Below are 14225 nucleotides of genomic sequence, written 5' to 3'. Positions count from 1 at the left end.
GAGGAGCCCATGCGAGTGCATGGTCCAGGAGCCTAGCAGCGTGTGCGGAGCCTCTGGGGTTCAGGCTGGCCCCATTTGAGTGAGCTCGGCAAAAGAAAGCAAGGATGGGAGTGAGTTGAGATGTTCCTGAGACAAGGAGGGGACTGGACCAGCAGTGAGGAAGCTACCCAAGAAGCAGAAGTTCCTGAAAGGCAAGGGAAAGGTGTTGCTTTTATAAACCAAAGCACTCTGTTTGCAAGTGAAAGAGAATTCTGCCAACACTGACTCAAGATAACCAGGCACTCTTGTGAGCGCAAAGTATATAAACAGCTCAACTTCCATTTTCATTTTACCCAGGGTCTCAGATGATGGTCCTGAGCAACCCTGTACTCTACTCCTCTAGCTCCTCCACATTAGCCTTGTCCCTGGAGTGCTACATGGTCCCATCTCCAGCCACGTCATACTATTTCTGGTAGCAAAACAGCTGCCACAGCTCCAGACTTCGCTTCAGCATCTGAACCCTGCAAAAGCACCTGGACAAGCTTTCAGTCTCACGCACTGACTTGAAATAAGTCACAGTGTGCTGAGCCTCCATCTGTCACTGAGGCTCAGAAAGAGAGAGAGAGAGACAGGAAGTGGTGAATTCCACAGCCCGGGCCTGGAACTGGCTACATCTCATCCAAGGGGCTGAGGAGCTGGAGGGATCTCCCACACATGGACTATAGCGAGCATGAGTGTAGGGAAGGATGTCTGACGAGGCCCCCTGTAGATGGCCGAGGAATCTGTACCCAGTTGATCATTCCCCCTGTTGGTGCAAGGGTGAGTTGGCAGGAAGCACCAGACCCTGCTCAAAGCTCCATGTGCAGGGAGCCCATGCCTAACAGGGGCTTAACTGCAGCCCCGGATCGGATCCCTGGCCAGCAGTGTTGTGGGGCGTTACAGTTGCTCCCAGACCCCTGGCCGGGAGAGGCTGTACGAGCATCCTGGGGTGGTCTACCTCGGCAGGATCTCTGCTATCCCCAAGGGAGCTACAAACAGGTAATGCTTGGCTTCCTCAGGTCTGTGTTATGAAAAGCTTGAGTTACAAAACGCTCTGGCTATTAAAAACCCGCTACTGACTTTAACGGCAATAAAATATCTGCTGTTTATGAGTAATTAGCCACTTCTGGAAAAGTGCTCTATTCCTTTAAATTTATGGGGTGCCTTGATTTATGCATTTCATGGGGCGGGTGGGGGAAAGGATGTCATGTGACATCACATCAACCTGATGTAATTTGATGCAAATCAAACGCAGGAGGCAGCATAGGGACCCCTTCTCTCTGGCCTCTTGACTGTGTTTCTGCTTTACTCATTCAGGAATGACTTGGGAGACTACGTGGAAGACCCTTGGGCTACCACTCTTCAGATGCTTTGGCGGAGAATTCTGTGCCACTCCTTGAGGGTGACAGAGGCTCCAATTGTTGAGCTCTCTAACGAGCACCCCTGCCCTGGCAAGAGAGAAATTCTCCCTGCTTTTCTGGAATTCAAGGTTGGCCTATGCAGCAGGTCATGATATAATCCAGACTTTACTCGGATTGCTCCAATCTGCTCTGATTGGAGAAGAAATTGTGAAAAATGGGAACCTGGAGAGCTCAGGTGCGGGCAAGAGCAGATATATTCGGGAAGTTCTTCGGAGTAGCTGGATCCTTATTGTGTAGCACACTGGGCAGAGGCAAGAACAATGAAGAGTTTGGGGTTGGCTGTACATCTGTTTCATCTGTTTGTACATCAGTTCTTCGTGTCTCTGCCTGCCCACCCACCCATCATCAACCCTTCGATCATCCATCCACCCATCCATCCATCCATCCATTTCTCCATCATCCGTCCATGCATCCATCTGCCCATCTCTCCATCATCCATCCATCATCTACTTAGCACCTAATGTTTTGAGTTCTTTGGAACTAAGCAAGGAAAACAAGACACAGACACAGATCCCCTCTCTGCTGTGTCACCTTAAATGAATCATAACATATCTTCTGACTCCATTTAACCCAATGGACAGTTAGTTCCTGAGGTGGCCTCAGCTCCACCATGCCAGGAGCCCATTCCCTTGAGGAGAGCACTGGGAAGACTGAACACATTCCATAGGTGGTCCAGGGCAGGGGTAGGAAGGGAGTGTGGCTGGGCATGGTCATTTGGAAGACTCTGCAAACTTTGACTTTTGGATTTTTGTCCTTGGTACTGCACTGGAGGCACCCCAGGGCCACAGGGAGAGTCAGTAGAAAGAGGCTGGCATCCAACCTGGGGACCTCATCCTTGGTAACATGAGCGAGTTGGTTTGCCTAGCGGACCAACTTCCTCATTGAGCCTGTGGAACAATTTCTTGTAGGTTTCTAAAGGTGAAGTCAAAAGCCCAAATCATTATCTTGGGACACTAGGGCGTTTCCTGTTTGTGTCTGCAAACATCTAGAATGTTCAACTTTTTAGCTTGGCTTCCTGGAGGCAGCATCCTCTGTGATTCATGAACCCTTGGTCACAGCCCCAGGTTCCTGACTCGAAGCAAAGCTGCCTTACCTCCTTCTTCCTCGCTCTTGGCTGTGCCAGGATCCCACAGAGGCAACGTGGTGTCCCTGTGATGTCTTTGGGCAAACATAAATGCAGTTATTTTAAGATGGAAACTTGCTATTATAATTTGCGTTGTTTGGTTTCCCAGCGCTAAGTGAAGCTTGTATGGTCGCTAGCCCAATTCTATTTCTTCTATGAATTGCCTGGTCTCAGGCCTTTGTGTGCAGATTTCTAATGCAGGTGTTCAACTGTTCCATCTAAGTGCAAGTGCTTTTAGAATCAAAACCTAATAGTAGTGGCTGTAGATGGTGGAGAAGGAGGAGGGGAGGGAGATGCAAGAGGAGGAATAGACGCAGCAGCAGTAACCTTCCCAGAGCACCTGCTCTGTGCCAGGCACCACTTCCAGCATTTTCCGTCAGTGACCTCATTCAATCAACCGATGACCTTATTACCACCACCGGATCCCAGGTGCGTGACTGATGAGCCGCACCTTGGAGCTCATGAGCCCTCGGTTCTTTCAGAATAAGGCACAGTTTGCTTTTTGTCAGCAGCCGCTGCCAGTTCCTCTTTGTCACACAGAGCCCCAGAAAAGGGACACCAGTGGGAGCCCAAAGAGGCATGGTGGCCATACGGGGTTGGCTGCAGCAGCTTTTGATAACTGCCTACAGCTGGCAAGGCTCACACTTCCACAAGGAGCTCCTGATGTTTGATGATCCCTGGAGTGGCCAGAGGGCTTAGCCATGGGAAATGTCTCCTGGCCACCACAAGTCTGGGAAGGGAGGGCAGTGTCTAGATGGTGGCAGTGAGCTACAGCCAGCTCAGGACAGATAGACCTTGCTCTGTTGGCTGGGCACGGTCTGGGAACGGTGTGGAAAAATGTTTATGGTAATTTCATCCTTCCTTTAGCTTTTGGCATCAGTGATAGGTCAGGGCTGGGCTGGGCTGCAGGCAGTAGTTGACCTACGGGTTCCCACAAGGGCAGCTGTGATGCCAAGAAGGGCCATGGTCATAGTGTTATGTAGGCCAGGGTGCAGGTGTGGTTGGTGAAAGTGAGGTAACCCACAGGGGATGATCCAGGCCAGTCTCTTAAGGCCTGTCACCTGTCACGGTACCCCCAGGGACCCAGGACTAAGGAGGCTGTCACTTATTCAGTCAGGACCTCTGCTGCTTGTCTGTGAGGTGTGTTGTGGGCACTTGGCAGGGACTTGTTGTCCTGCATGAGTTGGCACCTGTATTCCTGACGTTGAGGGCAGGGGAGGGAGGTGCCAGTGAGAGTTCGGAGTGGAGAGTGTTGCCCCATAGGCTCAGCTGGCTCCAGGTTCCTGCTGTGAGCTGGACATAGAGAAGACATGAGGAATATGTGGTCATCGCTCCAACAAAATTCCCTTGGTGAAGCTTTTGGCTGGAGAACAACGTTCAGATATCCCCCTGGTCTCTTGTGGCAGGTGTTCTGGGCCCATTGCTCCTTTTGCTGGTGAGCTCTGGGACGGCAGGCTGTGGCTGCTTGGCCTCTCTGCTGAGCCCAGCACAGGGTTGGTGTGCAACAGAGTTGGACATGATGCATGGAGGTGTGCACAAGCTGGTGTGAGGAGGCATGGGAGAAGAAAGGAGAGTATGGTTGTTGACAAGCAAGTGGAAGGGCCTGATGTTCAAACCAGCTGGCCCAGCGTTTGCAGGCTACCGTCACCCAAAAAACACTGGGTTTGGGTCCAGTGTGACCCCAGGGGTCCCTGTGAGGATGCGAGACTGGGCAGACAGGGACCCTCATGGTCACTATATGATGTAGGAGCGTTAGCAGCTCGTTATAGGGGGGCTGGGAGGGTGGTACAAAGGAGTGACTCTATTGGTGGAATGACAGCCGCCTAAGGCTCTACGTTCTACACTTCCCACCAGGCTGCTGGTTCCAGGGTCAGGGGCAAGGTTGTCCTGCTGGTTCAGGACAGGTCTTGTGGTCTAATTCTTCTTCTCTGGGTCTCCTGTTCACACTCTAAGGCTAGATACTTTGCCAGGGACCTGCGGCATGCATTGCCTGGTCCTTTTATTTGTATCCTCGTTCAATCATGAATGTGCTTACTTAGTCATGTAGTAACTACTCATTGGATGTTTCCCCTGTGCCTGGCACTGGGGGCATCCTGTGCAGGTGAGGGTCACAGCCTGGCCCTTTTGGAGAGCTCGACAAACAGCGAGCAGAGCCAACCCCTATGTGAAAGCTGCTGGAGGGATGAGTCCTGGGTACCGTGGAGACACAGTTGAAGGCTATGCTTCTGGACCTGAGTACATTTCATCTGTCCACAGGGATAGGTGATGAGGATTATGGGGAGAGGGTTTCAAGCCAGTCAAGGTAGGGGAATGCACAAGAGGACAGCAGGCCCCCTCTCAGTGGCTTGACACAGGGAATTCTCTTTGAAAACCAGGTTGCGACCAGGTGAACCAGAGGAGCCTATGTCTTCCTGTCTTTCCTCTACCCCATCTTTCCTGAAGGTGGTTAGAAGTTGCATCTGTCTTCTGGGACCATACCAGCCAGGACTGGACCAGAACTCCTAGCAGCCTGCAAGGCTGCACGTGCCCAGCTCTCAGCAGAGGTGCTCCATGGACCTGTCTTCCCTCCCCGGCATGGAGACTGGCCCAACAAGAGGGTGACCGATGCAGGCACTAGGGATGCTGTTCTAGAGACCCCAAATTCCAGAAGGGATCGAAGCTCTGAACTGGCTCTGCCAAGCCCCAATTGTTGGCTGCAGCCCAGTGGTTGCAGGCAGTGGTCAGGCTTGTGCAGGCAGCTGTTTCATGTGGTAACCACTGTGGGTACTTACAAGGTGATTGTCTCTAAGCCAGGTCTTTGATGGGTTCCCTGTAAATGAATCTCGCTGGGCCAACTTCTAGGAATATTTCAAAATCAAGCTCTCTTTGATCACTCTGGCATATAGGCATCTTACATTATCTTTAGTTTTTCACTGAATCAAATCTGAGGTCTGTGTGAGATGAAAATAAACCGTGTGGCAGGAGCTTGTAGCCCAGAAATGCTCCGATGTAAGTGGCTCTAATTAGGGGTGAAGGGTGTATGTAGAGGTGCAGCTCCGGGTCTGCTCCCTGGCCCTGTCGCCCGTGGCCTCCTCTCTGTCCAGGCTGGGGGCTGTGTGCTGAAGCTGATGCCCCCTGCATGGCCACGTCAGAGCGGGGAGCCAAGGCGGGTTAATAGGGGATTAAATCTCTAACTTCCTGCCACGGCTGAGTCTGTTTCCAAAGAGAAGAGAAAGCCAGGGAGAGGAATAATCAATACGCTTTGTGACAACTGCTGGTGCCTTTTTCACTTTTGTCTTACAATTTTAAAGAATCATTAAAAAGGATTTTATAAAGGCTGAAAGACGGAAAAGTAGACTGGAAGAGATGAGAGATGGGTTCACTCACCAATGCCTGCAGCAGCCTGGGGCTGGGCCAGGCTGAAGACAGGTGCTGGAAGCTCGGTCTGGAACTCCCAGATGGGTAACAGGGACTCAAACACTTTAACCATAACCTGCCCCCTCCCTGAGTGCACATTAGCAGGTGCAAGGGTTTAACCCAGGCACCCCGATTTGGGATGTGAGTGTCTCGGGTAGTGTCTTAATTGCTGTGCCAATCTCCATCCCCCCTAGGGGTCATTTCAGAAGTGAACCATTTGCTAGGAGTTGACACATCTGAGAAAGCACTTTAAAAATTTGCCAAGAAATGGAATCGATAGGTTTATTTTGTCACCTAACATTATTGAAACCCATGCATCTTTTTTTCTTCATATGGTTTAAAGCCATTGTGTGCTTTCTGGACACATGGCTCGGCCCAGCTACCTAAATGGAGACCCTGCGGGGCTGATGGGTGAGTCTTATGTTCTTGGGACCTCATCCTCTTGGTATCTTTCTTCCAAGACCTTGATCGCAGAGCTAAGATGGCTCCCACCTGTAGCACAAGCTTACACATTAGGCTACTACTCTGTCAAGAGTTTCCTGAGCCTCAAATATAAAATGCCCTTTGCATGTATGGCTTGGCATGCAAGTCTCCTCCTAGCCCACCATGCCTTCGTGTCCCCTCTCTGCCTCTGGGAACATTCATTCCATTTGTTCCATCCTTGGTCTACCTTTTGCACATGCTGGTCCCTTTGTCCCATGTACTCCTCCTGCTGACTACCCGGTGACCTGCTTCATGCTGAGCCAGGGAAGACCTGGCCTGTTGCACCCTCTGTCTTCCTGATTACTCCTGCACACCCACCCAACAGCTCAGCCTCCCAGCATGCTCTGGGCTCCTCCAGCTCAGCCTCTGACCTCAGCCTGTCATCTCCATGGGCCCATTTGTCTTCCTCTCCCTGAGTCAATTTTCAAAGGCAAGGTCTTGCTTGTAGATCTTCAGATCTGCTCATTTCTTGTCACCCAGAGGCATTAAAACATGTTGTTGAATAATATGAATTCTGCCTTACAGAGGCACCAGTGAGATGAGCCTTGAGGTACTTTTTAGAAAACGATTGTTTTAGGGGTCAGTCTCGTGAGGTTGTAGGCAAAACTTCCTGCAATACCTGTGTCCCATTGCATTGGCTTCAGTTCTGGCAGCTCTGCTTCCAATGCAACCCCCTGCTCACGGCCTAGGAAAAGCAGCAAAAGATGGCCCCAAAGTGCTTGGGCCCCTGTCACCTAACTGGGAAAACTGGAAGAAGTTCCTGGCTAAAGTCTGGCCCAGTCCCATCTGCTTTGGCCATCTGGGAAGTAAGCCAGTGGCTAGGAAATCTCTTTCTCACTCTCTCTCCCTATAACTATGGCTTTCAAATTGATCAATAAATCTTTTAAAATTGTTTGATTTATTTGGGAGGCAGAAGGACAGAGAGATAGAACTCCCCTCCATTGGTTCATCCCCTAAACACCAACATTGACTGGAGTCAGGAACCAGGAGCCAGGCGCTCCAACCAAGTCTCCTACATGGGTGGTAGGTATCCGACCACCTGAGCCATCACTGCCCCATCTCATGGCTGCATTAGCAGGAAGCAGAAGCTGATGCCTGAAATTGAACCTCCCATCTGGGTCGTGGCAGCTTAACTATTTGGATGAGAAGCCTGACCTGAAAGTACTTTTAGTAACTGTGTGTTATGTGCCTTGGTTTTGTCTTCCACCTCTGGGCTGTTACTGTACTACCACTTTAGATGGTTTCCAGAGGCAAAAAGCTATCTAGACCCTGTAATGATCCTGAGGAAGGTTACAGCCCAGGTAGAGCCTTCTACTGTGTAAATGTCGCATTTTCCTCCACCATTCTCTTCACATTTAGAGTCCAGTGAAATAATACAGTTCATGACAACCCATTTTAGAGAGAGGGGAACCGAGAGCTGTGGTAGTGTCCAAGGTTAGACAGATACCAATAGAAAAGCAGCCAACTGAATTCACATTAGATGGGCCATTTAGAGGCCCTTCCCCCGCCCCATCACTCCAGTTCATGTGGGCAGTAATCCCTGTTAGTGGACATGACTGTCAGGCCTATAAGACAACAGAAGAATCTAAAAATGAATCTTTGTGTGGCTCCCTAGTCTACTAATCTGTGGGTGGCTGATTTGCCACATGGCTAGAGCTGCCAGTGTCTGCCGTGTTGGCCGTGGAAGATGCCTGCTCTCTGGAATGCGCTGCTAATGTATTTCTGTTCCCTGGGCATGCCTGGGGCTGTGGCTTCCTTCCGCCCTTGCACCTTGTAAATGGAGCAACTGACAACTGATGGTCAATGCCAGCCCTAAAAGAATGCACATGGCGTGGCCATCCAAAGCTGACACATCTTTAAGCTCACCCTGCCTGAGCTCTGGAATCAGGCTTCCCTGTCTTTGGTTCTGGCTCCAAAAGACTCCAATCCAGACTCCAAAAGCCAATGTGATAGAGGCAGCTCTTTTACCCTGGAAAATTTAGAAATCATCCAAACTCTCCAAGAAGAGGATACCTTTTATTCCTCTTCCAAGTCCTCAGCCTCATATCCCATATAGAACCTGCCTGGGACTTTGGGTCTCTGGGCTGGGCCAGCCCGGCTGAGTCAGGTTCAATGTTTGAGGCAGTGAAAGCCTTGGCATTGGCCAGTGTTCCCTCTCCAGGGGGAGGTTTGACCACAGCTCTCCAACTGACTGTCCTGGTTACCCCGTTTGTCAGAGCCCAAAGCCTGGTTGGGATATCACATTTTCATTAATGAATTCAGCAAGGATTTAACCATTTCTGGCCCTGTCTCACAGCATTGTCTACCCATCAGTCAACACAGAACAGGTCACCCGCGTTGCCCTCCTGTTTATCTATTAATCATCTGGCAAATAAACCACTCAGGATCCTGCCCACCTCGCTAATGTCGGTGATGTAATTTGTTTGGATGCCCAAATGTCACCAGCGTTGATTGTAAGAGATGAAAAAAATGTACTTGCTCAGCATAGCAAGCTCTAGGCCAAAATGTAAGCATGAAATCTCTGGTTTATTTTTGTAATAATGTTTACAGCTGTTTAATGACCCTGAAAAGGTTCCATAGTTGGGTGTTCTGTATTTCAGAACAGGAGTGTATTATGCTTAGAACAACCTGAGTTAAACAGCTTCGGCTGCAACAATTGGGGAAATAGTCTTTAATAAGGAGCCCTTGTGTTTGAGGTGGAGTTGTCTTAATTGCAGTTTCCTCCAAGTGTCTCACACGGCGAGGTGGGCTACAGGAAGGGAAGGAGGGTCACTGGACAGAACTGTGTGTGATGAGCCCATCTGGAGTCAAGTCCGCAGTGGTGCCTGCAAACTCCTCTTGCCTTGAACCCAAGTTCCAAACCTTGCCCGCGGTTGGGAGGAGTGGGGTTCCTGCAAGATTTCCTAGGCAGCACTTTTACCCACGCTGATAAAAAAAAAAAAGAAGGGGAGGGGTGGTATTTAGTTGTGCTTGGCTAGACAACAATATTCGATTTTTAAAAATCCAGTTGAAATGGTTTTTTTGAAAGTCATTTTATTTCCAAACTATTCTTTTTCATGGTATAAGGATAAAATTCTTTCATGCAACTTACTGGCAAGATCTATATTTTTTGGACTATTCATAAGACTTTGCTTTTTTTTCCCCTGCGCTAGCAAAATGGAACTGTGTTTTTGTGTAAAATTTATTTAGACTCATAGCAGCTGGCATTTCTGGTGTCCCAATAGTTTTAAATTTCATTCTGAGTGCAAGATACAATTAGGGTCTCTATTGGAAGAGTTAAGTGAAAACTTTTGTCATTGATATCACAGGAAATAGTCTTGAAGGCAGAAATGCAAAATCAAAATAACTATTAGGACCGTCAAAAGCCTCTGAATGGCTCGCGGTACCTGCTGTGGTGGGGGTGATGAAACAAAATTGGTTCTGATAAATCTGTATCCCCAGGGGTGGGTTGCACCTGCTGAGACTGCCAGTGTCACAAGATGAGAAATTGCAAAGCTTAGGAAGGGATGTCTGGGACTTGGGTGCCTGTACCAGGAGCCCCTGCCTGCCTTCAGAGATGGGGCCCTGGCCCGCCTTTCCATACCAGGGTGAGGAATGCCACAGTGGCATGCCTGGAGCCTGACTCATCATCAGAACTGACCTCTGCATAGCAGGCCAGCCTGGTACTCTGGAAGCATCAGAACTGGGGTCACATGCTGTGCTGTCTCCATGGTGGATGGAGGATGCCTCAGACACACAGCCCTTGATGCGGGCCTCTGTCTGCCCAGCCTCGGCAGGGCGGTAGGTAAGTGACCTGCTTCCAGTCCTCAGTCAATCAAGGATTACTGCTCCTCTCCCTCGCATGCTCAGGGCTGGGGGGCCATGACCAGAAGGCCAGGGGAGAGCTGTTCCCATCACTTAGGGCTGCACTTACTTATGCTTAATGGTGCCGAGGTTCTTGCTAGCCAGTCCAGAGGGTGAGAGGTGTCACTGTCACTGTCGACACCAGGCTACCCAGAGTATCCCCAGGATCCCGGTCTGCCCTCTACTGGCCCCTGATGACTTACTGTGCTACCCCCCCCCCCGCCCCCGGCCCTTGAGTCCAAGTGTGCCCTGTTCAGAAACAGGGCTGTGGAGTGAAGGACATTCGGAGCACGTGGGCTAGAGGGCTGCTGCGGCAGAGCAGTCCCTGGGGTGCCGTGCTGCTCTGTGTGTGTGCACTTCCTCCCTGTTTTTTTAGGACACATCAGGGGAGGGTACAGGAACAAGGACCCTGTCCATCCAAGTGACTGTACCTGCTTCCCAACATCTCCGACTTTCACAGTGGTACCCAGTTCTTTCATGACAAAAGAAATGACCAACTGGTTTCCCTGGGTGTACGTTTGTAGAGTGTCACATGCTGGGGAATCCTCACCTCACCCACTACAGACTCACTTGATTGTACTCACACACACACACACACACATGCATACACACCCACAAGGCACCTGCCTGTCCACACACACACACACACGCGTAGACATGCATACACACACAGACCTCTGTACGCTGTAGCTGCTGTGGTTTCTCCCTCCTCGCATTCTGGAGTGAACATTGCAGATGCCTTTTCATCACTTCCCTGTTATTTGTGGTCTTGCTGGCACTGGCCCCTTGAACCCACAAGCCCTTGGGGGCAGGTACACACGGAAGGACTCTGCCAAATATTTACTGAATGGCTGAGGTCAGGGGTAAATGAATTCTGGATGGGTGAAGTGTCAAGGCTGGAGAAATTGGGGCTGACCCAGGTTTTGTGAGTCCCAGGCTGGGCCTAGGGCCAGCTCGTCCTGCCTCGGCTGCTTGGCCCAGGGACAGCACACCAATTACCCCATACTCTTTCCAAGAACTCACACTCCCCTTTCTTGCTCTGGGTCGAACAGCAGGCCTCGGTCATGACTGATGCCTTGTAGCAGCCTCTGCAGCACCTGCTGGCAGAAGCAGCCAGAAGCAGGGATGATTCTGAGATGTCCGAGTGACAAGGCCCTGCCGCCCAGTAAGGGTGGCTTAAGTTTCTCCCAAGATCAGTTGAGGGACCAAGTTCATGATCTTAGGAGCATTTGGCTAACTTCTGTAACCCCAGGGTCTCTCCCGGCCCAGTCGCTATCTGTTTCCTGATGTCCATTTAGGAATGGGCCAAACTTGGGAGGGTCATCATAGGCTGGTGTAGGGTCAGCTTATCCAGGGCAAGGGCTGAGTGTCTAGTCTGGGTGACAGTCAGGGTCTCTTCAAGACCTGACAGATTCTGAATCTATGTACTCTTGAACTTGTGCAAAAGCAGAAGTGAGCATGGGTTTGCTGTAAGGCTTACTTCGCTTCGAGGCTGTTTTTAGGCGGTCTGTTCATGGTTTCCTTCAGTCAGAAGATCCTGAACCCACCCTGTGCTAGCTCTGTCACAGGCCCCAGGGCTTTACCCTGAACAGGTGGACACACTCTCTACCCTCAAGGAAAAGAAGCACCACCACGGAAGGGGCAAGAGCAACACTTCCCTAGTGCAGAGAGCTGGGGCAACACATTCTAGAATGTTCTATCTTTCCTTAACAGGGGCGTTGGCAATGGCATCTAAAGACTAGTTTCTTAAAGAGGCTTAAGAAGCTTTGTTGAAGCTAAAAACTGAATAGTTTTGGATCAGGCTGAAAGAATTTCATGCCTGAACACAGCTAGAAAACTCCAGTGTTCATTATGTGATGAGTTGAGTAGTGTGTGTGTGTGTGTGTGTGTGTGTGTGTGTGTGTGTGTTAATGGGGAGGGCTTTCACTTGATACCCCTCATCCAACTTGACTTTCAGTCTCTCACTGCCCTGCATACCCACCTCCTCGGCCTCCTGTTGAATTGGTATCAGTCCAGCTGTAGCAACCCAAAACTAGCCTGCTTCCTGGAGTCATGTCTTCAGAGCTGGTCAACTGGGCCACCTTTGGACACCGGCCAGCACTGTTGGCTTTGGTCTTTCCCAACTTCCACAGAGCTGGAATTCAGGGTCGCGATAAACATTTTCTTGGGAGAGGAATTTGCAGCTGTATGGGACCAGAGGATGAAGGGATTCCACATGGGGTGCTGGGAGCTGCTGCTACCTGTCTGGAGCCCCCCGCCCCCGCAACCTCCACACTCTGAGCCTGCTCTTCCCTGCTAGACAGTGAGTGCCAGAAGTCCTGGGGCTGCCATGGCATCTTCAAGGATTAGGATAGGAGCTGGTCCATGTGGTAGGCATTAGGCAAGTTTGTTGAATGAATACAAGAACTGCCATGGGAAATCAGCTCTTTTCTGGTCAGTCTCCAAAATGGATCTTAGAAATATTTGAGTGTAGACTTCAGCCAGGTGCTCTCTCTCTCTCTCTCTCTCTCTCTCTCTCTCTCTCTCTCGTGCGTGTGTGTGTGTGTGTGTGGTGGTGGTGGTGGTGTTGTTTTTGTCACCATTCATGGACTCAGTTGAGCCTGTGCCAGGGCCATGAGCCCTCTCCCTCCTAGAAATAAATATGTGAATCTTCTTGTTTCCCACCATTGCAAGGTTCTCTACAGTCCACCGTGTCTGGCCAAGGAAGTCAGGTTTCTTGTTGCAAACCACGCATGCCACGCACAATCTGTCTGGTGGGAGACACAGCAAGTGACAGACCCCCTTACAGCTGCAAGCACTTACTCCAAAGTCGGGCTGTGCATCCTGAGAGATCTCTTGGCTCAGGAATAAGTCCTGCTTGGGGTCAAGCACTGACTCTGAACCACTTGGCCAACACTTCCAAACTTGGGGATGCAAAGAGGAGAGAGATGCAAAACCTTCCCCCAGGCAGGCACTGGACACGGGCTCCTTCAGGTGGCAGGCACAGCTAGGAAGAGAAAAACTCAGGGTGTCAGGGTGGGCTCGGTGCCTTTCTGAGGGGGCCTGAGGAGCAGCCCTCACCTCTGGCCCACCTGAGCAGCCCGGCTGTGACTGTCCTACCCAGGCTGAGAAGGGGGGCAAGGAGGACTATTAAAGACAATTACACACACCAGCTTTGAGTGCTGGTGTTGAACAAACAGCTTTGAGTTCTAATTTTCTGCAAACCACAGACTGCAGGTACAATTTGTACTCATTACTGTATAGTGGGAAAGTTATTAAAAACACTCCAACTTGTTGAAGACTTCCTATGGCATCAGCCCTGGATTTTAATTGGTTTTTATCTCATTCTATGAAAGATCTCTTTAAGCCCAATCAAAGTCCCTGCCCCGGATTCTGTGCCAAGTGCAGGAGAGGGAGCGTGGAGGTAGGTTGTGAGTCCCTGCCTGGTCCCAAAGTGGGGCAGTGTCAACAAGCAGCTAGCTCCCAGAGAGCTTATCCTCCTGGTGGTGGGCACAGTTACGAAATGACAAAGTAACAGTGTTTCGTAACAGAAGGGTTAAATCTTAATCTCTGAGGTTTGCAAAGCTGCTACTCGCAGTCTCCTTAAAATTTAATATACCTCGTTAATGCTTCCTTGCAAACACTGAACGATTTTTATGATTATAATCATGTGTTACAGCACCTAGTACTGTTTCTAAGCAGCATACTAATCAGCTTAATGAGATATTACTGCACTTTTTGTTGACTAAAGCAAAATCCCTTTTATTGTTCTAAAGCCTGTCCTTTACTTTATTTTTTTTCCCAAAACATTATCTTGTTTTATTACGTACCAGTAAATATCATGGCATTGGTGTGTATGTGTGTATTGGCCAAATCATAACACGATCTCTTTCGTCTCAAACTGGAGATATACAGACTCTTAGAACAGTAAAACAAAAGTTCCAAGGGACTCTGGGCTTGTG

This window comes from Ochotona curzoniae, unplaced genomic scaffold (assembly GCF_017591425.1).
Source record: "Ochotona curzoniae isolate NIBS_2020 unplaced genomic scaffold, NIBS_Ocur_1.0 contig_2699, whole genome shotgun sequence".
NCBI lineage: Eukaryota > Metazoa > Chordata > Mammalia > Lagomorpha > Ochotonidae > Ochotona > Ochotona curzoniae.
The sequence above is the reverse complement of the archived record's forward strand: the minus strand, read 5'-3'. Positions refer to the sequence as shown.